Raw genomic sequence first — 26,703 nt, 5'->3', positions numbered from 1 at the left:
ATATACTATTGGGTTGGTAAAAAAGTCTTGGGAAACTGAAAGATTTTTTTTGAAATTATTACATTTTATTGCACTTTATATATTTATCTTTTATACCTGTCGGAAAAGAAGTTTGCAGAACGTTTTTAATAATTATTTTACTTCTAGAATGTTCTCGACTAGCTTCGATAAAATGACTATGTGGTGTAAACAAAAAGGTTTCGCAAAACTTTCATACCAACCCAATATTTTTTATCAATGCAGCAACCATTTACTGATTGTTCGTTTAATAATACACGGGTATACCATATTTTAAGGTAATATGCTTAATGAGTTGATTAATTTGCAAATAAAAGAAAAATTTCAATTTTTGAAAAGTTAGAGATACTCTGTGTTTGAATTGAAAATTTTGTTTCGAAATATTTGTACTAATAAATGTACCTTGAGGTTATTATCCGTCAAGCGGTAACGGTATGTAATATAGGCTTCGTAAGGTCACGTGTATAACGAAGTCTAACGAATGTGTTTAATTGATCAGGTCTTTTTGGATCACGTGTTATATTAAAAGAAAATTCCAATATTGTCTACTATTATCTATTCGGTTATAATGGCTACCACGGAGAAATAAGCAAATAAAAAAAATTTGGAAAACAATAAATCGCGGAAATGGTTATCGGTCACAAGCACTTTCAAGTAGTAATAAAAAAAATTTGACCGTTTTTCAAAAAATTGTAGCTTTTTCATAATCCAGATTAGAGCTCTTTGTTTCACGCGATCTCAGTATATTCCACATCGCGAATAACCGCGTGATGTCTCGAAACGAGAATAATCGATCTGCCAAAATTTCAGCAAAAACAGCAAAAGAAATTTTATTTTTAACATCCCCGAAAAACGCGAACAAGCTTCATTACCTCGATTTAAAATTAACCCAAGTGCACAGCAACAGTTGATAATCTTTAGTGAAAAAGATGATAACAGTTAATTTAATTATCGGATGATAAAAGTGCCTAAATGAAGCCACAGGGTCGTAATAGCGAAGAGCTTAAGGAGATTTCGTAAAGCAGACGACGCAAAAAGACACTGTTTTATTTTTCAGCGAGTAAAATGTTTCTTCATTAATTCTAACTTATATTCGCATTACATTCGCACCAGGAAAAATCGATGAACCTTCGTTATACCCAATAACGGTAACGCCCAATACCGTTTGAACTTTCGTACACGTGTCACTTCAGCCAAGAGTAATAAGTAAAATTATTGAGCTTATTACTGATGAGCTAGGGTCAGGGTCCTTAATGTTTTATCCTAAGATCTGTTTCTTTTTTTTTTTGACTTCATCTTCCCACTTTACAGAGTAAACGAGATACGGTCAGCTAATGGATTTGGTAATTTAATATTGTCGCCACCTATGAAAAAGTCTTAAGGACTTCGGTCCATTTCTGAACTGTCATTGATTTTCATTGAATTGAAATGCTGCAAACACGTAACTATATATCGATTGATCAGACGACCATGTATAACATGTAATTACGAGAAAGGACTTTTTAGTCAATTATACTGGAGAAAGAGGTTGTTTCTCATTTATGTAAAAGTCATTATAATTTCACAAGTACGAAGCAATGCCCGAGGCCTACGAAGGAGACCAAAGCTTGTGGGTGGACATTCGCAAAACTTGCCCTTTGCTCTCCAAGTAAATTGCCATTGTAATTTGTGTCTGTTTATGTCGTTCTCGCCACCACTTGACCCCCGACCTAACGAGAGTGAAAGTAACGAGCTCCTTAAAAAAATATTTTTTAGACATCCGCAAAAGTTTTACGAAAAAGAAGAATTAATAATTCATCTTTTTGAGAAAGAAATAAAAAATTCACGATATTTCCATTTTTTTGCATCTGATAAGAAATCTTTGGTCTCCCAACCTTATGGATAATCGATCGGTCGTTAACGATAAAGACGCTCCTTGTAAGATCAGCATAATGGTATCCACGTAGAAAATCGATATCGCGACAAGATATCGAATCGAAAACGACTGAGGTCCTCGAATGAGCCGGAATGGGTAAAAAAAATTTTCAAAAATTCATTCGAGCTTATTATTCATTCTAGATCGATAAATTTTTTCGGCTGAGAAATTTCGAAAATCAGTTCGGCCATACTGATATTCAATTATAAATCCAAACGGACCGATCTGTTCGGTCCAGAGAAATTATACCCGGAAGTGAAAAAATATAGTACCAAGGACAGACGGGACACTCGGAAGTGGTCCATTTGAATAAGTCCATTGAGTAAGTTGTTTTATAAGTTATACATTCAGAGATGAATCTTCTGCCTAGACGTCTGAACGGATATTGAAATCTGTCGATACCAATTAGACGGGAGCTTAATGAGAGAAACGTGAATCTTTAATAAGTCCAAGGATACGTGAGGAAGAGTACGAATTTAAGTTAAAAAAAAAATACAGAATTAAGAAAACTCTGTTACGGAAGTCGGAATGATTATTTTGAGCGTCTGCGCTTCGTGCCACGAAGTATTGCGAGGCGTCGAAGTGTCGAGGCGTCGTCGGCGTCGTGGTCCCAGTTGCCTCGAAGCCGCCGAACCGTCGAGATGGGAGAGGCCGCTCGAGAATATACGTGCATCGTGGCTTTTTCGGCTATTTACTTTTTCACTGTCTTGGCCGTCTTCTTCTCGAGCACTTCCGTGACGGAAGCGATACGAAACCTCGACGACGGCTACGCGACGCCCGGCGTCTGCCATTCTACAGCCACGCATGCGAATCGCCCGTTGTAATAATCAGCTGCGCGGTCAGATTCGCGAATTCAACATAAAAAGTCACGGGGAGTGAGTGTCGCGTTTACATGAAAATTTGTCGCGGCTTTAATAAAGTTTCTTGCGAACTTGTGCACGTGAAGCGACGTAAATTTAAAGAAAAATAGAATAAAAATTGTGCAACTATATGGTACAGTCAGGAGAAGAATTGCATCTTAGTAGATGGCGCACGAATCGCTTGATAAGATTTTTCCAGTGTACAGTCCAGTAAATTAAAAAGTCAAAGAAGAGGTAACATTTTTTGGAATTGTAACGACGCGCTAAAAAAAGAGAACAGAAAAAAATAAAATAATATTTCGTGAATTACAATAATTATCCTGCGTAAACAGAATTTGGGTAACGATCGATTGGACGATGGGTGATTGATTTTCATAATTTATTTTATCAGATTTTTTTATTAATTTTCGCAAGATGAACTGTGCTATTATTCGAAAATAATTAACATTTTTTTTACATCAACTCGTGCACGTGTATTGTCAGTGCTGTAATTAGTACAATTTTTTTTTCATTCGGTTAAACTCCTCAATATTTAATGTCCAATTAGATCTATACGCAGATATATCGAACACGACGGTAAATGCATGTACCAGCTATAGTTATACATACGAAGTCTAATGAAGACTACTTGCTTCTGGTCCAAGTAAAGGACTTCACGTAGAAACTCAATTTCACCTATCAAAGGGACACTTGGAATTTTTCCCTATTGCCCTTTCAAGCATCAGCAAGGCAATCTGATCAAATACGATTCTGATTAGCATTTAGTCGGCCCACGAGTTTAATGTGTTTCTTGACAGTTCGCGAACAATGAAATCTTTAACAAATCGCACGTGGGCTTTGATAAAGTTACGGAATACCAAAATAGAATAATAAAATAAAGTTCAGTTCGAAATTATACGTATGTATACTTTCTAAGGAAAAGTGTATGCAGAGCCACGTGTGGCTTATTTGGTGACTTCATTGGTTTCGATATGTCATAAAAACATATCGAACTACATGTAACGACCACTTTACATATGACCACTTTTTGGGCTACCTAATAAGACCCTGACGATAGAGTGAGTAGATGGTGTCGTATTTTCACATAGTCATGAAAGCGCGTCGACGACAGAAAATATTAAGGTGTCCAGGTGAATTTTCTACGAAGATTTATGTAAAGTTGAGAAAGAGAGTATATTAAAAAATATATATAAAAAAATCATAGAAACAAATTTAAAATAAAAGACCTTTGGTAGTTTCATTAAACTGAAGTCCGGACTGGAAGAGATAATCAGCATCCACTCGAATCTACACTGAAACCGGAATCAAAATCTGCTCACAATGGCATTTTTTTTAAATAAAAAAAAAAAAAATTTCAATGCAATCGATACGAGCCTTTACTATAGCTCTCGTGGTTGTATTATAAATGGGGGGATACACTCGTCATCAGAACTAATACTAAACTACTAAATAACCCAAAAATTCCATCGTAATCGATACGAACCTTTACTATAGCTCTGGTGGTTGGACTATGAATGGAGGCAACACTGGTTATCAGAATTAGCCCACGACAGCTATTTAATAGCTGATGACGTAGATATTAAACTTTGAAGAAATAGGAATTTGCCCAAAAAAAAATTCAGGCATACGTAGAGACTGTGGTATATTGCTTTTTTAAAAATATCTTTTTTACGATACTAATAGAAAATATTTCTTTAGGTAAGTCGACCATCTTTGATTCCTGCCAAGTATCTCAAAATAAAAGACCTCATGATAATTTCATATCCAGCCCTAGTCCGATACGAGGTAAACCTGATAAAGTTTTCTACCTCGAAAAAAAGCGTATTAAATCGACCTGATAAATTGCCCTAATTGAAACGAACAATCAACAATGATGATGATATTTACTTTTTCCCTCATCTATCCAAACTTCCAAGAATTCGGCAATCAATAGGGTATGGAGTGTCGCGCAAATGATGTAGGAGGACAATCGATGTCAATTCCACGTGACAAGGATATTGAGCCTCGACAGTTTACCAGAAAATGAGTATATCTCGTGAGGAATAGTTTATCAAGGGAAAGCTCGTTAGATCAAGAACGTGTGTACGTTACTAAAAAAAAGTTCTTATTAGGAAAATAAGTCGATTTTCAGAAAAAAATATTTACACCCGTTATTCGAATTACTTTGTTCAAACTCATGCGAAATCACGGATAACAATTACAGACGTAATGTAATTCGCAATAGGTACTATTTGTGAAGGGGGCAGAGGGGGGTGGATATCGAATGGTACAGGGGGAATTGCAAAAAAAGCTGTTCGTATCGATATCGTCCTCTTGGGAAAAACTTAACTAGACTCGATGGACTAACTAGAAGCGAATAAAGTTATTTGATTAATCCACCGAATCAATTAATTAAGCTATTTCGACCAAGTAACAAAAGTTTACCATAGGGACAATATTTATTTAGGTGTACTTTGTATGGACTGTACGATCTTACATTTGAATTTACTGTGAAAATATTTCAAACTGTACTAGACGTGCAAACTTTGTACAGAAAACGTGACGCTTGTGACTTGGGATATTCGATTTGTTACCGTAAGACGGTAACTTGACCTATAATTTAATATAAGTGTAACTGACGTTTTCTTCGTGCCCGGAAAAATTCCCGAAAATTGTATCCGAAAAATATCGTCCAGTATGAAACATAGCTGTCAGTTAGACAAAAATGATCTGGATATGAAGAAAAAAATGGCCGCAAGTCGGGATAAATATTTTAAAAAATTTTTAATTGAGAAATTTATATAAAAATCTTTTTTTTCTTTGGATTTGTGTTTGGTGGGTGCTATCTGTTTTTTTTAAATAATTAATTAATTAAATTTAAATGTGTAATTCAGATCATAGCGAATTTTGATAAAATTTAAGCAACGACACAGGCGTGTGTTGCTACCTCGACTCCCTTAATTCAGTCTGAGGTTAACTTATTTTGGAATTAATGCACTAAACTTTCCTTTTTCCATCTACGAGAGATACACTTAAAATTTTGGAAAATTACGTAATACTTTTAACTAACGGATTTGCCTGGTAAACCCTTAAGTGGTATATCCAAACTTCACAACGTCGACAGGAAAGGTGTTTCCGGTTTCAGGTAAACTTTCTCGGATACTCGAACGTGACGTAATCATCATACGCTTATACCATATCAAAGCAGAGTTAATTAACATATGCGTAATCTCTCTAACGAATGTCCCATGATTGCATTTGAATTTCGTTAAGAGACGCTCGTTAAAATTATGCAATCGGCGTAAATTCCGGCGGAAAAACTGACTTGCTTCTATTATATACCTCGGTCGACGTAACTTCTGCCGGCAAATAACGAGGAATAGAACATTTCGTTAACTCTTACACGTATCCGTATTGTATGCGTATCCATTAGCGTTCGTGTCTTCGTGGACTGATCTGCATGAAAAATTTTCAGACACTCGTCCTTGCTATTACGTGATTGGAGCAGTGTATTATTTTATCTACAGATAAGACACTTCAATAAAAAGTAACGAACCATTGAGCTGTCACGGACGAACCTTTAATCCAGGGTCTTCGTTGGATGAGCAAAGCAACACGATATATAATCATTGACTTTTTTTTTTATTTCGAGCTCTTTAATAGAAACAAGACAATGATAGAATTGCGTCGTTCATATATTTCTTTTAATTAAGAATTTTTGTTTTTTAAATTTATTTTGAGTTACGTTGATCAATTATTGTATGATTTACAAGTAAATTTTTTAAAGATTACATTGTGTATCGATTTTTTCGAATTACTGTATAATTCTGTTTGTTTCTTCTTAGGCGACAAATGGGTAGCGACATATGCGTGTTTAGGTTAGGTTCTATGCGAGCTTCATGTAAGTCCTCGTTACTCGAAAATGCTAAAAGGAATTTGCTACGCGAAACTTTGTTCGTGTTCTCGCATTTTAATTTTTCTAATTCAGGTTAGGTACAGTACATTTTTTAATGATTTTTTTATGATTACATTGTGTATCGATTTTTTTTTTGAATTACTGTATAATTCTGATTGTTCCGTCTTAGACGACAAATGGGTAGCGACATATGCGTGTTTAGGTTAGGTTCTATGCGAGCTTCATGTAAGTCCTCGTTACTCGAAAATGCTAAAAGGAATTTGCTACGTGAAACTTTGTTCGTGTTCTCGCATTTTAATTTTTCTAATTCAGGTTCGCTCGGGACATGCGCCACTACTTATAATCGATGATAAAAGTGCGCGGCCTAAATAATTACAGGCTATTAGGCCAACCGTGATTTCAATATTGAATTTGTCGCGGATTATATTCCAATTGCAGGTACGCGACGTCATTATACGAGTTCGTTGTTGTAATTAAAATCAACTTTCGGCAATGCTGTTTCATAAATATACCATCAACGTCTCGTTGATTAGATTCGCGGGTAAATTGGCGCATTTATCATTTTCATTCGCAGTATCAGTTTGACAGTGAATCGGAGCGGTGTGATCGTTTATTTTAATTATTAATGTATCGCGTATATATTATCGCTCCGTGTTATTTGACATTTTGTAGTGGTTTTTGACAGATAATAGGTATGTATTTTCTGAAGGATTTTGAAAAAAAATTAGAATTACTGTAAATTTGTGTGAATTTAATGGAATTCAAATTAATAGTAAAAATAATATTGTGTTTTATTGTCATGGCAATTAAATAATTATATTTTGTTACCTGAATATACTTTTATATTTGCACGTAATTCAGTGTTTAATCGTTAATGTCTTTCAATTAATTATACTTTATGAAAGAGAACAATAATAATATGATAATCGTATAAGATTGCGAGATTTTGTACGAAAAATCGTGTACAAGGGTAACGAGGAATGAGCAACAATTTTTTTTAAGTGACTGGTTCAGAAAATTTGTATAACAAGCGTGTTCGATATTCGCGAATGTGCGAATTATTTTGAGCCTGTGCGAAAGGAATTGGTGAAAAATTACCGAGTTAAAAATTAATTTAAAGGTCATTGTAATTTTTTTTGCGACATTTTAACCGTAAATTCAATTGCACTTTGAAATAATATTCAGAGTTTATTTGCCTCCGGAATTTTATTGGCATATATATAATTATATAAATATAGTAAATCGCGTTAAACTTAATACCTCTTGTAGAAATTATGAACGGGTGGAGGCAAGCAGCTAAACAGTACGTACTGAGTTGGGTTTCACGGGGCAATCTAGCCAGAGCCGAATTTGAATTTCCTTAAAATGTTACGCTTATGAAGTATATAAAATCTAAAATATTATTAATATTCATAAAAATATACCAAATATATAATTGACGTAACAGACTAATTGTTTTATTAAAATAAATATGGAAAAATGATCGCGTCTGTTAATTGCGGTTGTTGGATACTTACATATATATACATATATTCGTACTGCTGTGAGCGGGACTCAAACCTGCGGTTGTCGGGATGCTCGAACTGAGGAAGCGTGACACCTCCACTCATCGAGCCACTGGCCCAATTTACGAATTTTAATTCAATTAAGAATTCTAATCATGAATATATTTTTGCAATGAAAACGTTGTAAAATAAATAGAAAAACATTTCAATACAAGTTCAATTTTATGTTTAATAATTCAGAATTTGATTATATATAATTTTGTTTGGTTGAAAATGTTTGGTTTAATCTTAGAAAAGAAGTTAATTTGTAATCGCAGAAGTTGAAATATTCAACGTGAAAAGAATATCGTAATATAATTTATTGAACTTCTCGTTTATATTAATTCTATACAGAAATACAACTATTTGCAAAGTCTAAATGCTGAATGGCACCTAATCAGTCACGAAGTAGATCGCGCTCAAGTAAAAAAATCGCGGCTTTCCCTAAATATTCTAGTGAGGCCCTGTAGTATATGGGCCTACCTGTTTTGATTTACCGGGGACCTGTATACACGTGATTAAAGATTTTATAAAAAATTTCAAAAAAAATTGACGTGACGCATTTTAACTAATAACTTGCATCAATAGTAGGTTCTTATGTAGAGATTAAATTATACACGGTAAACTTTCAGTGGACATGCGCATACATCTGCAAGTGGATTGATATGCAATCAATGCAAAAGTTAAATAAAATATTTTTTAATTTTCAAATTATTTAAAAATTGAAAAAACTATACTTTTTTTTTGTCACGTCTACATCTTCCACGTTCGAAATGATAATGTTCTACATTTCACTTGCTACCTATCAGCCCATAACAAGACAAAAATCACATTCAACTTATTTTCCCCTAATCATGCTTTTCATGTTCCCCTCAAAGTAATAGTAGATTAAAAATTGTTATTTTACGCAGGGTGAAATTCGTACTCAATTACAAAAAAAAAGTTCATGATTACCCGAATAAATTCATTCTTGTATGTATAAAAGTTGTTACAGACGATCGAGGCAAACGATTAGACAAAATTTTAATTATCATATATGTATAAGTTTTAATGATAGAGTAATAAGTACTGGTTACTATTGTACGCTAAATGAGAATTCTTACTAATGGCATTTGTCGACTGTACTTATTTACCAAATTGTACAATACTGTCACGAGTTAATGAACCAATTAAATTTTGAATTAGATTAACATAATCACGGGAAGGAACTTCAAACAAACTTTAAAATTTCTTCTTTAAAATTATTTACGGTAGGGATTATTCTTATTTTTTGTAAATTAATAATTTTTAGTACAGCGAAATTATCGTTCTTGAAATTTTTCCTGGAAATAGAATTATCAATATTATCAAGTAGACTAAATCGAGTAGAATTCGATCAAAAAAATTAAAAGGGAGGACTACATTTCTCTTCTACTGAAGAATATTAATATTTTTCAATTTTACTTTCAAATTTATGTTAAATATGGGTCCTCAAACTAAATTTCTAAATGCGTAACGTGAACAATTTTTGAACACATAAATTTACGTGATTTTCATTATCATTTTCAAATTTGAGTTTACCACAATTCCTGACGAAAGTCGAATATATTTCGTAATTTTTTCATATTCGCAGCAATTAAATAATATGACGTAAATCAGTTATTTTTTTACATTTTTTCCAAATGCAATTATTTTTGTTTTCATACGTATCATGGATATTTGATTTTTGCCAGTTTTTTGCAAACTCGATAACACTATCTGTACACTAACGACAGCTCTGCGTGGGTATCGAATATAGAACGAGGATCGTCCAGTATTCCGTGCAAATTTCAGTCAGAACAAGCAAAAGTATGAAAAAGCGTTGGTGAGAGTAGATTTCTGAATTTGGACGTTTGAAAAAAAAAATTGACAGTAGATCGACAGCTGACTGTGCATTTCGCTGATTCAAAAACCCTGCTAAATATAAGGGGTGCGTATCTCGCCTGAATAACGTTACATAAAGTTGGTGATAAACAAGAAAGAAGCAGGAAGTCTGGCAATATTTCCAACGGTTATTAAGTTTCGCGAATATCAGTCGGACTTTCCTATAACGGCAGATCAAACGAAAGGGCGTGAATCCTCCAACAAATTCAATTTAACTGACAAGGGTAGACAACATTTATTTTCCGAACTAGAACGATTGGTCGGAATATACATATGTACAGCTTTTACGATTACGCTCTGACGACCTTTTAATTTATTTGAGAAAGTCAGATATTTTGTTATTGAAAAAAAAACTTTTTGAAACACACTGTAACTGATTTGCGTCATTATTTTCGTATCTGGTGAAGTTTTACATGATTCTCACGTTTAAAGTTGTAAAAATAAAGTCATTATAAACGAAGCTAATGGGAGAGCAGGTAGAAGATTGAATTGCTTGAGAAGAATGTTTCCATTGAATAAATAAATAAATAAATTAATATCCGAATAAAAGGTTGAGTGGATGTGGGATTAACATTTTACTGTATGAAAAATGAAGATATTGAATTTTAAAGTTGATCATTTTTATAGGTTCATTATATCTGTATTGTGAAAATAGATACTTCTACAGTTTTTATATCGCAGAAAATATTCGGTAAAACATGCTCAAATTTTGCATAGTCAAAGATTTAGTTATTATCTAATATGTACAAAAAATTCAGAATTTTATCTTAGATTAGACGTTTTCACCGGATCTCAATATGCAATACTTTCAGACACGTTATTCGTATCGAGTTCACAAATAATTAAATATATGAAATATACTGTTGGATTGCGACACCAGTTTCACTTTCAAGGGCCACCTTCTTACGAATCTAAACTTCAATAAGTCACCTGAAACTAGAACTGATGTCGCGAACTGACTATACATTTCATGTTAAATTTTGACTGAATATCATTGTAACATATCAGTATGTCAAATCAGCTTTCCACTAATAGATATAGGTACACCTTAAGAAAATTTTACTTCGTTACTGTTACTACGAGAAGAGCCAAAATAATTTTTTATACAAATTTTTCCCAAAATTCGTATTGACAAATTTTCAAAACGTGCTTAAACGGAGATTACATATATACATATATGCACATAGCAAGTAGTATAGTTTCCATTAGTGAAGTAATGTATGTGTATGGAAACAAATTTTATCAACAATGACAACAATTTAATTAAAATTTCAAGACCATATTTCTTCATTATTGCTATATAGATATATCTCTATGCATATATATAGATATTTTCTAACTCCTTTAAAAACCTTCAAGATAGGAACTTTGCATTGGCTTATCAAAAGATAAAGAACGTGCATATGTTCAATTGTCCGAAATAAGACAGTTCTACCGTTAATTATTAAAATTATGACTAATACAACTACTTCGTATAACTTTTCAATATGTTCGTAAAATCACAAGCGTGCAGAATCACTTCTCTACTACTATTTGAACTTTCCCGCCAAGTATTATTAATCAAGTCATAGCAATGCTACTACATAATAAGAAGGTTTGGATTTTTTGGCTATCATTAAAAAATTATTAGAACTTCGTAAGACACGAAAATCAAGATTGAAGACTCTGAACAATATAAATAGATAATAATCTAATATCCATTACGTGAACACGCGTGTATAATAATCATGATTTCTCTACCATAAAAAATAAATTGGTGTCAGAATGATTCACGTCCCAGAAGATTGCATTTCGGTACGTAAATTGTCCTCGGAGGGGCGACAGGGAAGCAGCGATAGCGCGTCTTATTGATTATTCAAGGTAGAAAATGGTGTTCTCAAATATTAATCTGGTTACCATAGCTAACCTATTACGTATTAGGTTTTTCAATTTCACTATATCGATCTTTGTGTGCAAAATTCATTAGCTTCGTGCGCGCTTACGTATTAAAATCGAAGAAGGAAATTGAATTTGCGTAATATTGTTATTCCTTTGATTTTCCATTATTTCGCAAATACATTAACTAAGCATAGTGTTACTCACTGAAAATTAGCAGACTGAACACGCCCGTGTGTTCTGTGTCACACGTTTCTGATATACAGAATATATATCTATTGTAACGTTTTTCAATAGTGCAATTTCGTACGCTCCTTATGAGTGTACGAAATGGGATGCAGGTAAGTGCTCGGGGCTGGCGTCTTTAAGAATGTAGTCGACACAGGTTGGTAACGTAAAATAAAATAACAAAATTTTATTAAATAATCGATAATCGATACAGTAGTTTTGGAATAGGTGCCAATTACCCAGTCGTAATTCATTGTCGGTATTGTAGAAAATAGGGTTGCCTAGGTATCTGTCTCTGTTTGTCGTCTATCCCTATCTCTCTCTGACGTGTGTGTGAGGTACAGAGGATCTGCCGGCGTTGGTTCGATAACCCCAGTGGCGCTTTGCCTACCTAGTGGCTATGGCACTGTGTGCGACGCAACTCTTAACGGCGCGGATGACAGATTAGAAAATGGCGATAACGAAAGTCTCTGCGGAAGATCACGGTGGTCTCCGCAGAACTTTGACAATCTTTCTACGCGAGGTCTACTTGGAATAGCGGATGCTAAGATTCCGTCGCCTCTCGACACAATTACGTATACTGCGTGGCTACGCGCTACTTGACGGATTTCTTTCTCTGCAGAATAGACCGTCCTCTCGCGATATTCTACCGATGCGTTCCGATTTCGTCGGCGTAACTTGAAACGATCGTTTCTCGTTACCCGGATTTCTGACTAACCTCCGTTTATCCACTCTACGGATTCGGATTGGTGATTTCTTTTCTCCGATTGACTTGAAATGTCGTATTTAACGAATTGTAATCCGATATTTGCTAGCGAGAAACGCTAATCATCTATCGGATTACTTTGATACTAACTTTCCTTGTTTTGACTTCTAGGAGACGTTCTCCATCTATCCATCGGCGCGTGTTTATACTAGCCGCGTGTCCTTGTCGTCCCTTTGTAACGGGTGCGCTCTCAGTACAGGAGTACTGAGAGGCTGATCGTTTTGTCACGTTACACTATATATAGTATTTCAATGGGTAAAGTCCACTTGTAGGTGTCCATGACACCCCTGGCTTGCGTGTCACTGCATCCCATAAGATGTCCAGCCTATTTACCTCTTGAGTCAAGGATAGTTTGAGCTGTCAAACATTTCCTGTTCTATCGACTGACGGTAATTATTAGCCTATGAATAATATAACTTGTGTTAAATTCATTAATAACTCTAACGCAATTCGCTGATCACGTAAACTCAATCTTTACGTCACTTTCGGCCGTTCATTCCCCGTTCATGCATCTGCGAGCCACAACTGGGTGCTAATGGATTTTTATTTCACCGGAAACTGACAAGCCGATATGCCCTTGTAGTCGAGGGTAACACCCTCGACTTCATAAAAAAAAGGGGAACAAAACAGAAATGGAACCAGTCAATTTTTGAGGTCGCGTAAAATTGACAAACGCAACTGTATGTATGAATGAGAACTAGCGGTTACGGAAATGCGTGGTCATCCAGTGTGCAGATTGTGTCCGGTAAATAGTGTAATTTTTCAAGAACGGCGAAAGGCTGATTAAAGATACGAGGACGATGACCTGAGGAAAATTTGATCGAGAGCGAGCCTGAGGTACGAGGATAACTAGAACACATCAGAAACGGGATGTCTCACGTATAGACGTATGCAAAGGCGCAAACGGAAGCCACAGGAAATCTATTATGGAGCTGACAGTCCAGATCCTTATGAAATAATAAAATCAGCAAGACTCACCAGAGCTGACCCAGCTAATCCATAAACATCAGGAACCATATCCTGCGGCTAGTCCAGAGGCACAGGTCACTCACTGCATCGGAATGCACCCCGAGAACACGTGAAATTAACTCTTGGAATTCTATAATTTTGTGAGAACGAGTACGAGAATAATACACGGTAACGCGAACTGCACACGCGTACGAGAGTTTGACGTGTAGACTAGACGAACACGGGTAGAAAAAAGATCAACACGAAAACGCGACTAACTCAATACAAACCTCGCCGACCCAATGCAGACTGACTTGACAATAACAGTTTTTGAGGACAAATCATTATGATTTACCGAAACCCTTTTAACCAATTGTTACTCGAGTCGCCCCTGTGACTAGTTCGAGAGCGTCTTTTAACAAATCGGTAACGTAACAATTACCTCCATGATCGCTTCCCCTGTGCATAGAGCTAGACCAGGGCCGTACCTGTCAAAATCAGGACCCAGTGGATTCTTGCCCTGTCCATGACTGCATAGAGAAGCATCGTCCCTTCTCTAGCCCACTGTGCTTCCACATGGATCTCTAGTATCGCAGCCGGTCCTGTGGCGATTCCTGGAGGAGTCTCGTCGGGCCGCCCCTCTGCCGGGTCATTCGGTTTCTGGAGACTTCCTCCTCCCGGCAGATTGGACCAACCCGACCTAATTCTGAATCAAAATCTTTCGTCAAAAATTTTACGCAAATTTGCGAATTTATCCGAGAGCCTATCTCGGAATAGGGCAAGAACTCAGGAAAAGCCGCAAAACCGCGAACGTTATCCAAAGCGAAAGCAAGAGCCCGTTTGTAACTGTGATTTGAAAAATTGGGTAACATAATGAACGATGATAGCCTGAAATTTTGTTCACGTAATATCAATAGCATAGATAAAGACATGGGTTCGTGAAAAGTCGCGATTTCAATAATATTTATGAATATTTATAAATGAAATACCGATAAGTAACTTCCATTTTGAAATCTCTTAACTTCTATATGAAATTGCGATAAGAGGAACGTGACTTCATTTCCTTGGGGAATCGGATATTCTTATCTCGATTATTTGTCACTTTTTGGGGATTCCAACGCTGTGTAGCGATAATGAATAATATTCTGTCGTTTGGTGCATCGATTTTCTAGAAATTTTTTAGTAGGAAATTTTTTGATTCAGCTGAGTGACATTTGGTTAATTATGGTGATTATATCACACGTATGACTCGACGCACGACAGATCCAATGACGTATGCAAACTGTGGCTGATACTAATAAACTATACATTCGCTAGTTGGATTAACATACATATTGACTGCTGGCATCATTTTAATTGGAATACTACTGTTGTCCGATTTACAAGCATTTCTAGCTGAATTGCCTAACTACGAATTGACTTGCAATATTGAGAAACGTGTGTACCGTCACGTTCCCTGTATACATATATCTGTAAGGGATTCGCAGCGTTTTGACATATGTCAGAATACGAATACGTGTTTGTACACACACATGTTGTTGAGTAAAATTTTCAATATAAATTTCCAAGTTTTCATTACTTGAACTTGAGTTGTGAATGCTGCTTTAATCCTGAGAAATTTTTTTTCATTTCATATACATATACGAGAATAAGGAATATTTTCCAAATTCTTAGTATACAACATGGTAGTAATTACCAGTGGAAGATCAGCCGATTTGTTTAATCGATAATAATACTATGACAAAAAATTTGACAGCCGAATTTCAGAAATATTTCCGATAAGGTTGTATGAATAATTTTGTATTCTTCCGAAAATATTTAAGAAATTTTTTTAAAAAATATTTCGATCAATTATTTTTCATGTAAATATACACTTATCATTGACAATTGGTTGTCTCATTAACATCGGAATATAGTAAGCACACCAAAAATAATATTTAATTGAATTTTTGAATTTACTATTCAATTAAATAGACTTCACTTGATCAATACTTTATGTTTAATGAAATAAAGTATAATATAACAGGAATATCGTATAATAAAGTATACCCATTAAAAGACCGTTAGTATAATCGATAACATGTCGTTAATCTTTCAGCTATATTATTGCCCTTTTATTCCACTTTTATAATATTTTATCGCTGTTAAACGATATTCTCATCAATTACATATTTTAATTGACTTGACTCTTCAAGTTTTCGCACCATTTACTTCGTTCCATTTTATGATCCCCGATATACGTGATTTTATCAATTTTCATATTTTAACTGAACGCTTTTCGAAGGTATAATTAAAAGTAAAAAGGGATTAGCGTGGGAGAAGATAACCGTTTTACTTTTATCCCTTAATTTTATTATTGTATTGTGAATCGGTAAAGACAGTCATTATTCGTTATTCTGCGATCTGTTATAATCGTTACAAAATTTACTGTTAATACTTTAGTTTAATAAACGTTTCCCAGGTACTACGTGTAAAAATTATTTTTCAAAGGAATATTTGTTACTTCCTTTACGCATAAACGATTAAACAATGACTTGCCTGTAATTGTTTCGGCAATACATACATAAAAATTGGAACGATAAAAAAAAGATGAGCATGACATATAGTTTGGTAATTTTAGATATGTTTAGAAAAATTACATCGAAACTTGAAAAGGGGTTCTTTACGTTAAACTGCTAGTTTCACTTTTGTCCGCTAGGTGGTGCATAAGCAGTGGCATCCCGAAAGTGCACTAGAGTCCTCCCGTCAGATTATATAGAAGGACAAGAGAACAGATGTTGTACTTGCTTCGGCAGTACATATACTAAAATTGGAACGATACAGAGAAGATTAGCATGGCCCCTGCGCAAGGATGACACGCAAAATCGTGAAGCGTTCCACATTTTTTCGCAATTTCCGTTTTGCATTGGAAAATTTACATTAGTCCTTGGAAAAGTACCCCCACCCTACCTCCGTGTCTGACAATTAGTTCTACTCGCACCCGCCAGGTGGCCCACAGCCAGTCTTTCCCGAAAGTACTTCGCAAGTTTCCTGCAACTCTATATAGGATTAGCAAGGAAAAAGCTGTTGTACTTGCTTCGGCAGTACATATACTAAAATTGGAACGATACAGAGAAGATTAGCATGGCCCCTGCGCAAGGATGACACGCAAAATCGTGAAGCGTTCCACATTTTTTTGCAATTTCGGTTTTGCATTGGAAAATTTACATTAGTCCTTGGAAAAGTACCCCCACCCTACCTCCGTGTCTGACAATTAGTTCTACTCGCACCCGCCCGGTGGCCTACAGCCAGTCTTTCCCGAAAGTACTTCGCAAGTTTCCTGCAACTCTATATAGGATTAGCAAGGAAAAAGCTGTTGTACTTGCTTCGGCAGTACATATACTAAAATTGGAACGATACAGAGAAGATTAGCATGGCCCCTGCGCAAGGATGACACGCAAAATCGTGAAGCGTTCCACATTTTTTCGCAATTTCCGTTTTGCATTGGAAAATTTACATTAGTCCTTGGAAAAGTACCCCCACCCTACCTCCGTGTCTGACAATTAGTTCTACTCGCACCCGCCCGGTGGCCTACAGCCAGTCTTTCCCGAAAGTACTTCGCAAGCTTCCTGCAACTCTATATAGGATTAGCAAGGAAAAAGCTGTTGTACTTGCTTCGGCAGTACATATACTAAAATTGGAACGATACAGAGAAGATTAGCATGGCCCCTGCGCAAGGATGACACGCAAAATCGTGAAGCGTTCCACATTTTTTTGCAATTTCGGTTTTGCATTGGAAAATTTACATTAGTCCTTGGAAAAGTACCCCCACCCTACCTCCGTGTCTGACAATTAGTTCTACTCGCACCCGCCCGGTGGCCTACAGCCAGTCTTTCCCGAAAGTACTTCGCAAGCTTCCTGCAACTCTATATAGGATTAGCAAGGAAAAAGCTGTTGTACTTGCTTCGGCAGTACATATACTAAAATTGGAACGATACAGAGAAGATTAGCATGGCCCCTGCGCAAGGATGACACGCAAAATCGTGAAGCGTTCCACATTTTTTTGCAATTTCGGTTTTGCATTGGAAAATTTACATTAGTCCTTGGAAAAGTACCCCCACCCTACCTCCGTGTCTGACAATTAGTTCTACTCGCACCCGCCCGGTGGCCTACAGCCAGTCTTTCCCGAAAGTACTTCGCAAGCTTCCTGCAACTCTATATAGGATTAGCAAGGAAAAAGCTGTTGTACTTGCTTCGGCAGTACATATACTAAAATTGGAACGATACAGAGAAGATTAGCATGGCCCCTGCGCAAGGATGACACGCAAAATCGTGAAGCGTTCCACATTTTTTTGCAGTTTTTTCCACAGTTTTTAAAATAGGTGCATTTTGATCTAATTTGATTGTCCAATCATAGCTGACAATTTTGTTATATCACGTGTTATCCAACGAATAAATTAGGGTATTCTCTTAAAGTTATGTATAAAAACAGGTCTTAAACTAAAGAAATGAATATTGTATGTATAATTATCGTTATGATTACCAGACCTTTTTTCCAAACCCATACACATATATATATACATACTCCAACTTGCTAGCTGCGCGTTCATAAAAACACCATAAACCACGCACCCAGATGAATTTTTCTTTTATCCGTCAGTCAATGCAAAATAAGATGTCTCATAAATCAGAATTCTGCTTCTTTGTACCGACGGTGCAACATTTCAGTCACCCTATACACACGATAATAATATTTATCAACAATATGAATATATGCAACAAAATTTTGTTCCAAAGTTTTTGTATTTTACAAATAATTCTCCAAGCGTTATATCTTTTATTAAGCACAAAAATTAACGGTTTTACCATAGTTATTTACGAAGGTTTATTAAGCATTGCGATAAATTATTTTTTTTTATTCCGCATAGACGTTTTCATGTCCCGTTACTTACTTACAGAATAGAAATTCATTTATGGAAATTAATTCTGTGGTTATCCACTTTCATAATATGTTGGACATCATCGAATATGTGATTATTGACTGGCTGTCAAATTCACAATAACAATAAAAATGGTGTGTCCACTCTTCTAACGTGTAAGCGTATATGAATATTTACAGAAATGTATAACCGATTATTCGGGTTACGATAAAATATTTAGATTGCGTCACTGATTTTATCTTTGTGTACTGAAATATTTTTCGGGATAATTGATAAAAATAGTTTACTATTTTCTCATAAATTTTCGACTGATTATTATCGGATTTAATATTTGATAAAATTAAAAATTTTCATGAGAGAAACATTGTTTCTCATTGTATATCTATGTTAAGGAATTTGTGAGTTTTGTATTCCCACTTTATTAATACGTATATTTTGTTTATACGTTTTTATCTGTCGTATGAAAATTATGCAATTATATAAATAAGTGCATTCACAGCTGTCTATAAAATCATTGTTCATTGAACATGACGATGATTTCTGATCAGCTGATATTACTCATCACAAGTTTACATTATGCACGCGCGCAGGAAATGCTAGATATTTTTTGTTTACTTGCGATTAAATTACTGACAATAAATTTTACAAAATTCAGGTTTGATTATATTTTGGGAAAATATTAGGCATAAGCTTCGCAATTTATTTCCAGCAGAAATAAAAACAACCATATATTTCGGCGATCATTTTTTAATTTGAATTTACACTTGCGCAATATACAATGCCGTACAAAATACGCAGGCACAATTTCTAAAATGTCATGTAGTACTAAATTCATGAACTTTAGTCGGATCTTTGCATATAGATATAATATAAATATATGCAGGACCGCAGGACTCATTTTATCAAGGGAGAATTTATGGGGTTTCGTGGGTTCAGTCCTAAAAATGTTTTTCTGTAGTAGAAATTGGTTCATGGAAATTGAAGGCCTGTCGGGGGTTCCTGACTAGGCCATGAACTGGTCCAGTGAGGACTTAGAGAACCTGAACTTGCAGAAGAACAATTTCTACAAGGCTGAAATTCCCATCAGTTGAAAAAAGTTGATCAAAAATATTGGACATAATTTCGTATTCCAGTAAGTCTCCGTCAATTTTAGTTATCAATTCGAATTACACTGTAAAAAGTGTCATGTAAATTTTAAATATATTTAATATATTGATATACCTGGCGAATTTGGTATATTCAAGTTAAAATCATATATTTCTATTAAATTTACGATGCTTAAAAAAATTATTTAACGAATTAATATAAATCTTTACAAATATCCGATCGATAAGAATATCTGATGCATTTGAAAATTACCCTGTCGCTATTTTCCTAGGTCTTAATAAAAAATAAAAATTTTGAATTGTAAAACTAGAATATTCTTTGTTCCTGCCGAATGAAATTCTGTTCCTGTTCGGAAAAAAAATATCTGCCACGTTTACGTTACTTAGATTTTTCGTGAAAGGAAATTTAAAATGGCCGCTAGATATGTACAATCCCCTTACGAATCTGCATATCGTCTGCTCCCTGATATCCGTAAGAAGTCCAGCATTCACCCTGATCCTGTTTCCCGAAGAGCCTTTACGCTCCTCTGAGCTGATAAGGATATTGCTATTGAACTAGTTTTCTATACCGAGTATAATGCTTTACTATTCAAAAATCAATATTTCATCAAAAGATCTCGTAATCCACGAAGTAAAAGCATTTCTTTGGATTTGGAAATATGAAATTCAAAGAATATTTTTTGGTTCATTGAGAGCTTCACGGTGTATACGCGTATCCAACCACATACTATAACTAACCATACGCATTTATGTATTCTATAAGCTATCGAAAGTACGCTTGCTCATGTATTCCAAAACGCATCATATTATCGTCTCTTCATACACACAGTACACTATAAACAATGCACATCATTTTATTTTGAAATTCGCATAAATATTTTTTTGTATTTTTAAAATATAATACATAGTTTGCTGTTCCCCAACCAAATTTTCAAAAAGCTCAAAATATGCGGACAGGTTATGAGCCTGATTACTAATTAAGCCAATTAATAAAGGAATTTAAAGTAATAAAATTATGAACTGACTGATTTCGAAATAACAGTAAGGAAATTCAGATCTGCAATTGAAACGGTGGATTCGTATTTAAATACAAATACAGTTGATTTACAGTTGATCACTCGGAAAAAGTATAAATAGAAGTATAACCATACAAAATGCATTATCAAAGTCTGTACTGCACTTCTGGCAAATGTTTATTATATCAAAAGTATACCTTTTAGCATAGCCAGTTACATAAATGTTTACGTCGAGTAGAAAAGAGATAAAAGCAAAAGTCACTTGCCACAGGATCTTCGTTTTCTTCCCAATATCCCTTATGCGTGCTCCATTGGTCCAGTCCATCCTTCAACACTCGCCAAACGTTCACAGAACGACTTGACGATTCGACCTTCGCGAACACATTTGAACTACGCGCGTTTTCCGACATTAAAAATAAAGTAACAATCCAGCATGAACAATGTTACTAAACGTGACAACGTTGCCTTTTTCATACCGACTGTCCCTAAATTCGACGAAACGTCACAATTTTATGAAAATACAGCAATATCGGCCCGTCTACATTCACCCTAGACCCAATGACAATGCACGATAGGCCTTGAAGTATCCATTACGACTCACACATATGTAAGTAATAAATCTGCAATGACTTACGTTAATGCACCGGGTGTAAAATTAAAAAAAGTTAAATTCCCGGCAATCCACAACACTGGCAAGCATATCTGTAATAATATGTCCGTTTTCGTGAAATATAAAAATTTTATACCGTCTCATCATGAGATTTTTGAAATGCAAAGTTGCATGGATTACTGACAAAAAATACTCTGGACAGCCATCCTTACTGAACGTACTACCCTTTTTGTGCAAAATCTTTTTTTCTCTCCAGTTTCCCACATCTACAAAAATACCTCTGAAGCACTCTACCAAATCGCGTCTAACTTGTGCTACAGCTACACCAGGAGTGATAGTCAGGATCGAACGCATTCGCGTGGAACTATCCTAAGGGCGTAATCAGCACCCTCCTCCATCCAGGCGAATTAATGTAGGAACGTAAGATCGAGTCGGTAACTGGAACAGCTCTTGATTGGTGCCTGGTCAGAGTAATTGTTCGCTGCTCAGGGATCCGTTGCCTTTTCGCACGAACTCGTGGGTCTGAGAGATTCTCGAGAAGGAGTCACATCTGCCCTTCTTGCTCCGTGAAGCTTGACCCCAGGTCGCCTCCGCCGCCGACCTGGTTGGTTAACGGAAATAAGGAAAGCTGATCAATGTTGCAAGTTTATATGATTTTTTTACGGAAATCGATAGGGCGTTACGTCATTCCATGATGAGATCATTCTTCAAGGTACGACGAACTAGGTGCGATAAGAGACGGTGGAGTTGCTGAGGTTTTGCACTCCCTGGTACCAGTTGTGGTCTGTCTTGTCTAGGTCGGAGTTCACGAGTGCGTCTGTCCGGGATGACGCGGTGGTTCAAAACTAATACGACGAGCTCACGAATTTCTCAATTTTTTTTTAGTTTCGAAATACATCGTTATTGCCTTTTATGAAGGAGTTCACCCTTGAATTGAGCTATTTACTCTTAAATTCATGATATGAAGTTCGTCAGGTTACAATGTATATCTATGTGTTAGCTTTTATAAGCTCTGACGTGTCTTCTTATAAAAAAATTGTTCTAGCGACGCAGTCCAATATTAATGAATATTCCTACCAGTTGTCAATTTCCCGAGACTGAAACGACAAACTGTGACGTCACGTGAAATCGCAATGACCAAAATCAAAGCCAAGCAAAAATGTGCACATAAAAGTTTATTGTATTAAAAAAAAAAAATTCAACGGAGGGATACATCAATTTTCACTGGCTATCAAAAATAAATTTACAACGAAAATATTGATCGTGACGCAAGTTCCTAACCTCTTCACTCTGAAACTTTTCTCTCTTGCATTTAACACGATTAATTATTGATAAGGGTTCGGATTTGAAGACGTTATTTATTATTGATTGATTTCGATAAATTTCTTATTCCATGAATGTTAGCAATATTTTTATTTTTCATTTCCCCTCGAACTTTCCTTTCTTTCCCTATAGAAGCTTTATCGTACCACGCTAGTCTCTTTATCAAGTTATAGTTAAATATTGAACCGTCTATTAGATTAGAGCAAGTTCAGTTAAGACGGACCGATTGTCTCAAGGATTCCTTAATGTTTGTTTTTATAATCGCATTCGTGAAACTTTCAAGGTAACATCGATTTTTCATAAAGGACGAACGAAGTCAGGCATCGCAAGGACTAGGACGTCGATGCTCTGAAGTCGTGAGCGCAGACAGTTACGATTAGACTTTTAGCCTGATAAGGTGTTTTAGGCTTTCCATGTGATAAGAGCAGTACTTGTGACGTAACGTAACAACTGATACTTTTGTTGCGACGTACAAGTCACTGATCAGTGTAACGCAGATTTAAATACAGACAATCGAATATTGCCTTATCGTTATTTACTTATTCAGTTATTCGTTATTCAATTGCTATGAAACTTGTTGACAGAAATAAAAAAGACAAAAATAACAGGTTCGATGGTGAACGGACACGTATGGTTCGAGTTCCGAAATAAAGATTTATTTACTTTGTAACCGCCATCTCATTTAATACCGATCGTAAATAAACGCGAATTCGTTACTGGAAGTGCGACAATTTATCAGAAGTGGGATCGTGATCCAATAATTGGCTGAATTTTTACTGAACGAATTTGGGATTCGTTTAAGGGATTGAAAAAATGGAGTTTCTCAATCAGAAGGGTAATTAGATCGAGAGCTAGAACACTTTTTAATAATTTTAATATAATAACTGGCGTTAGCTTTTCGGATGGCAGTCACGCTTACCCACTTTTTGAAGACTTGTTTTTTGAATATCCCGCGTAGAAATTCTAATACGGCCCCGATCAGGGCGTGATCAGGTTGCCTGACTGCCTCAATAGGGCATTTTTAGGGCAGCCTGATCACTCTCTGACTCGAATTGTAACGTTGTGTCACATATGGCCCTGATCAGGATGTCTGACCGGGCCGTTTTAATGTTGCCCTAATTACCTTATATATATTTTTCGTTTGTTACGGGAAGGTTAGTACATTGCAAAGCCGTGAATATATTTTATTGTCTTTTTGTTTATTGATTGGGATTTGAAACACTTAAAAGTAATAATAATATTTCGCGCTTATATGTGAGTGTATGTTTTATAATATTATTTCTTCTTTGGTATCAATATATATATGGAAACAGGGGGTCTTTAATATTACACGAACTTAATGTAAATATACAGGGTGTAACTGAATTGTATCACACGGTTATTACAGTTGGACGTGAAATTAATACCTGAGTAAAAAGGTCTCTTTTTCAGAATTCTATAAAGTTTGGAGCTTATCGGGTCAGTGACCCACTTTTGCTTGCGGGTATCCCTGTCCCTCTGGTGGCCGGTGGTTGTATTACATGTATATAGTTTCATATTAGGGCGATTTCAGTGTTGCCTGATTTCACACCTAATACGGCAGCTCTGAATAACGCCTGACTACGGCCAAGTCAGATTTTCCATAATAGGGCTTGCCATGAAATTGCCTGATGCGGGGCAAGTCAGGCTTTCCGTAATAGGGGTTTCCGTAAAATTGCCTGATACGGGCCAAGTCAGGCTTTCCGTAATAGGGGTTTCCGTAAAATTGCCTGATACGGGCCAAGTCAGGCTTTCCGTAATAGGGGTTTCCGTAAAATTGCCTGATACGGGCCAAGTCAGGCTTTCCGTAATAGGGGTTTCCGTAAAATTGCCTGATACGGGCCAAGTCAGGCTTTCCGTAATAGGGGTTTCCGTAAAATTGCCTGATACGGGCCAAGTCAGGCTTTCCGTAATAGGGGTTTCCGTAAAATTGCCTGATACGGGCCAAGTCAGGCTTTCCGTAATAGGGCTAGCTGTGACATTGCCTGATCGGGGCCTGATTCTGGTCAGGCAAGCCCTAAGAAATTTCTACGCGGGATATTGATTCGAGGGACTCTGTTTTATGATCTGAAATGATAGATGCCTTAACGACAAGCGCTAATGATTTATCGAAATTTATTTATATTATTAAAAGAGGATTGACTTGTGAAAGAAATTTCTTCTCTATATCTAGCGTTACGATATATGTATATTTGACATATATAAAGTAATAAAACTCGATATATAAGATATATAAGAATTTTACGAATTTTCGAAAATATTTTCTGAAAATACAAAAATTCACGAGAATCCTTATTGCCACATTTTCGTACGATATTAAATTTTGTTTTCAGTGACAGTCAACGAATCGGTCTACTACGAGAAAACGAAAATCCGTCGTATCGCGTTAAAAGGTGAAATAAGAAATTAAAATCTGCCCGCGTACGACCAAACGCATATATCTACATACGTGTGACGCATCTTAAAGTCCAGAAGCAACGACCCAAAGACGAATGAAGGAACGTCTTATAAAACTCGCATATAGTCTTCGAATGAAAATAGAATTTCTGTAATATTTAAAAGTGATATACAACCCATACTTTGCTACCATTTTACCTGAATCACAAAAAAAAAACGAAGGGGCCACGATCTAGTGAAAATTAGTCAATTACCATAGGGAAGTGAAATATTTTGTAAACTTTATAAAAATCCGAATTTATTTCCGAGTTAATATTTATCTAAATACATAAAGTGCACCCTGACACCTTCTTACGTCACTTATATAATGATAATAATAATATAAAAAACGTGACTCCACCTACCGCCCCCTCGAAGACAACATAAATAAAAGTAACTCGACTCCCGAAATTTAGCTTGTAAATCGAGTTCGTGCTGCTTGAACTGCGGCCAATGACGAGCAGTGCAGCCCAGCAGGTATTGTCTTGCAGCCAACTTCATACGGAACATTGCATTGCACGTTGTGTCTTACATGTAAATTTAGTGCTTTGTATTTGCCTTGTATTCGTTCATAGCTATGTACCTCGCATCTTGATTCTCGCAATTCTACTCGGGATTCGTTAATTAATTGAACAGCGGACTTCCTGGCGATGTTAATTACAAAATTTCAATTACCAGTGGATCGTCTTACGGGCTCTCGGTCAAAGGCTACAAACGATCGAATATCTACTAGCAGCTGGTGCAACGGTGAGAATTGACCGAGAGATTGTAGAGCGACCCCATTTCGAACGTAGCAAAATTTACAGTGAACTTTTTTTTTCGAGGTATCTTAAAGAGAAGAAGTATAGATTTTTATGTGAATTATCATAAATTATTATTTTATCTTTTATCATAGGCAATTAGTCTATATCGTATAAATCGTTGTTTGTTTTGAGGGGTGGCGAAGAGTGCTTTTATTTTGGACGTCAAAATTTCACACAGTCACGCACGCTAATTGGATCTAATGGAAGGCAACAGTGATATGCGACTTTGCGACAAAAGTACTGGCTTTCTATGTCGTCGGATAATGGAGAGGATTTTTTTTATGTGAAAAGGTAAGAAAGCATGTGCCATATTGTATGTCGCTTCAAGCACAAATAGATACCATTAGTTCGCATAGGATAAAGCATGTATATGTATAGGTGTACATAGTATAGGTGTATGACTGTATATAGTATATATACAGATCTATATAGTATATATACCACAAATTTTCAAAACGTTAATAAAAAATTGTTTTTTTTTTCAACAAATTCACAGTGTAATTGTAGTTTTACCTTATTGC

General features: G+C 35.7%; 1 long non-coding RNA gene and 6 other non-coding genes across 7 annotated transcripts; all 7 read left to right on the top strand.

Moving 5' to 3' along the window:
* Positions 1-2,563: 2,563 nt before the first annotated feature.
* On the top strand, positions 2,564-26,467 carry LOC112494873. Its single transcript, XR_003060800.1, has 3 exons — positions 2,564-3,027; positions 25,277-25,856; positions 26,315-26,467. It is a non-coding gene; the product is annotated as an uncharacterized LOC112494873 (long non-coding RNA).
* On the top strand, positions 16,731-16,837 carry LOC112494875. The gene has a single exon (XR_003060802.1). It is a non-coding gene; the product is annotated as a U6 spliceosomal RNA (small nuclear RNA).
* On the top strand, positions 17,020-17,126 carry LOC112494879. The gene has a single exon (XR_003060806.1). It is a non-coding gene; the product is annotated as a U6 spliceosomal RNA (small nuclear RNA).
* LOC112494878 lies at positions 17,309-17,415 on the top strand. The gene has a single exon (XR_003060805.1). It is a non-coding gene; the product is annotated as a U6 spliceosomal RNA (small nuclear RNA).
* LOC112494877 lies at positions 17,598-17,704 on the top strand. The gene has a single exon (XR_003060804.1). It is a non-coding gene; the product is annotated as a U6 spliceosomal RNA (small nuclear RNA).
* LOC112494876 lies at positions 17,887-17,993 on the top strand. Its single transcript, XR_003060803.1, has one exon. It is a non-coding gene; the product is annotated as a U6 spliceosomal RNA (small nuclear RNA).
* On the top strand, positions 18,176-18,282 carry LOC112494874. Its single transcript, XR_003060801.1, has one exon. It is a non-coding gene; the product is annotated as a U6 spliceosomal RNA (small nuclear RNA).
* Positions 26,468-26,703: the final 236 nt, after the last annotated feature.

The sequence above is a fragment of the Cephus cinctus genome, unplaced genomic scaffold, assembly GCF_000341935.2.
Source record: "Cephus cinctus unplaced genomic scaffold, Ccin1 Ccin1_scaffold0926, whole genome shotgun sequence".
Lineage (NCBI taxonomy): Eukaryota > Metazoa > Arthropoda > Insecta > Hymenoptera > Cephidae > Cephus > Cephus cinctus.
This window is presented reverse-complemented; position numbering and strand designations above follow the sequence as displayed.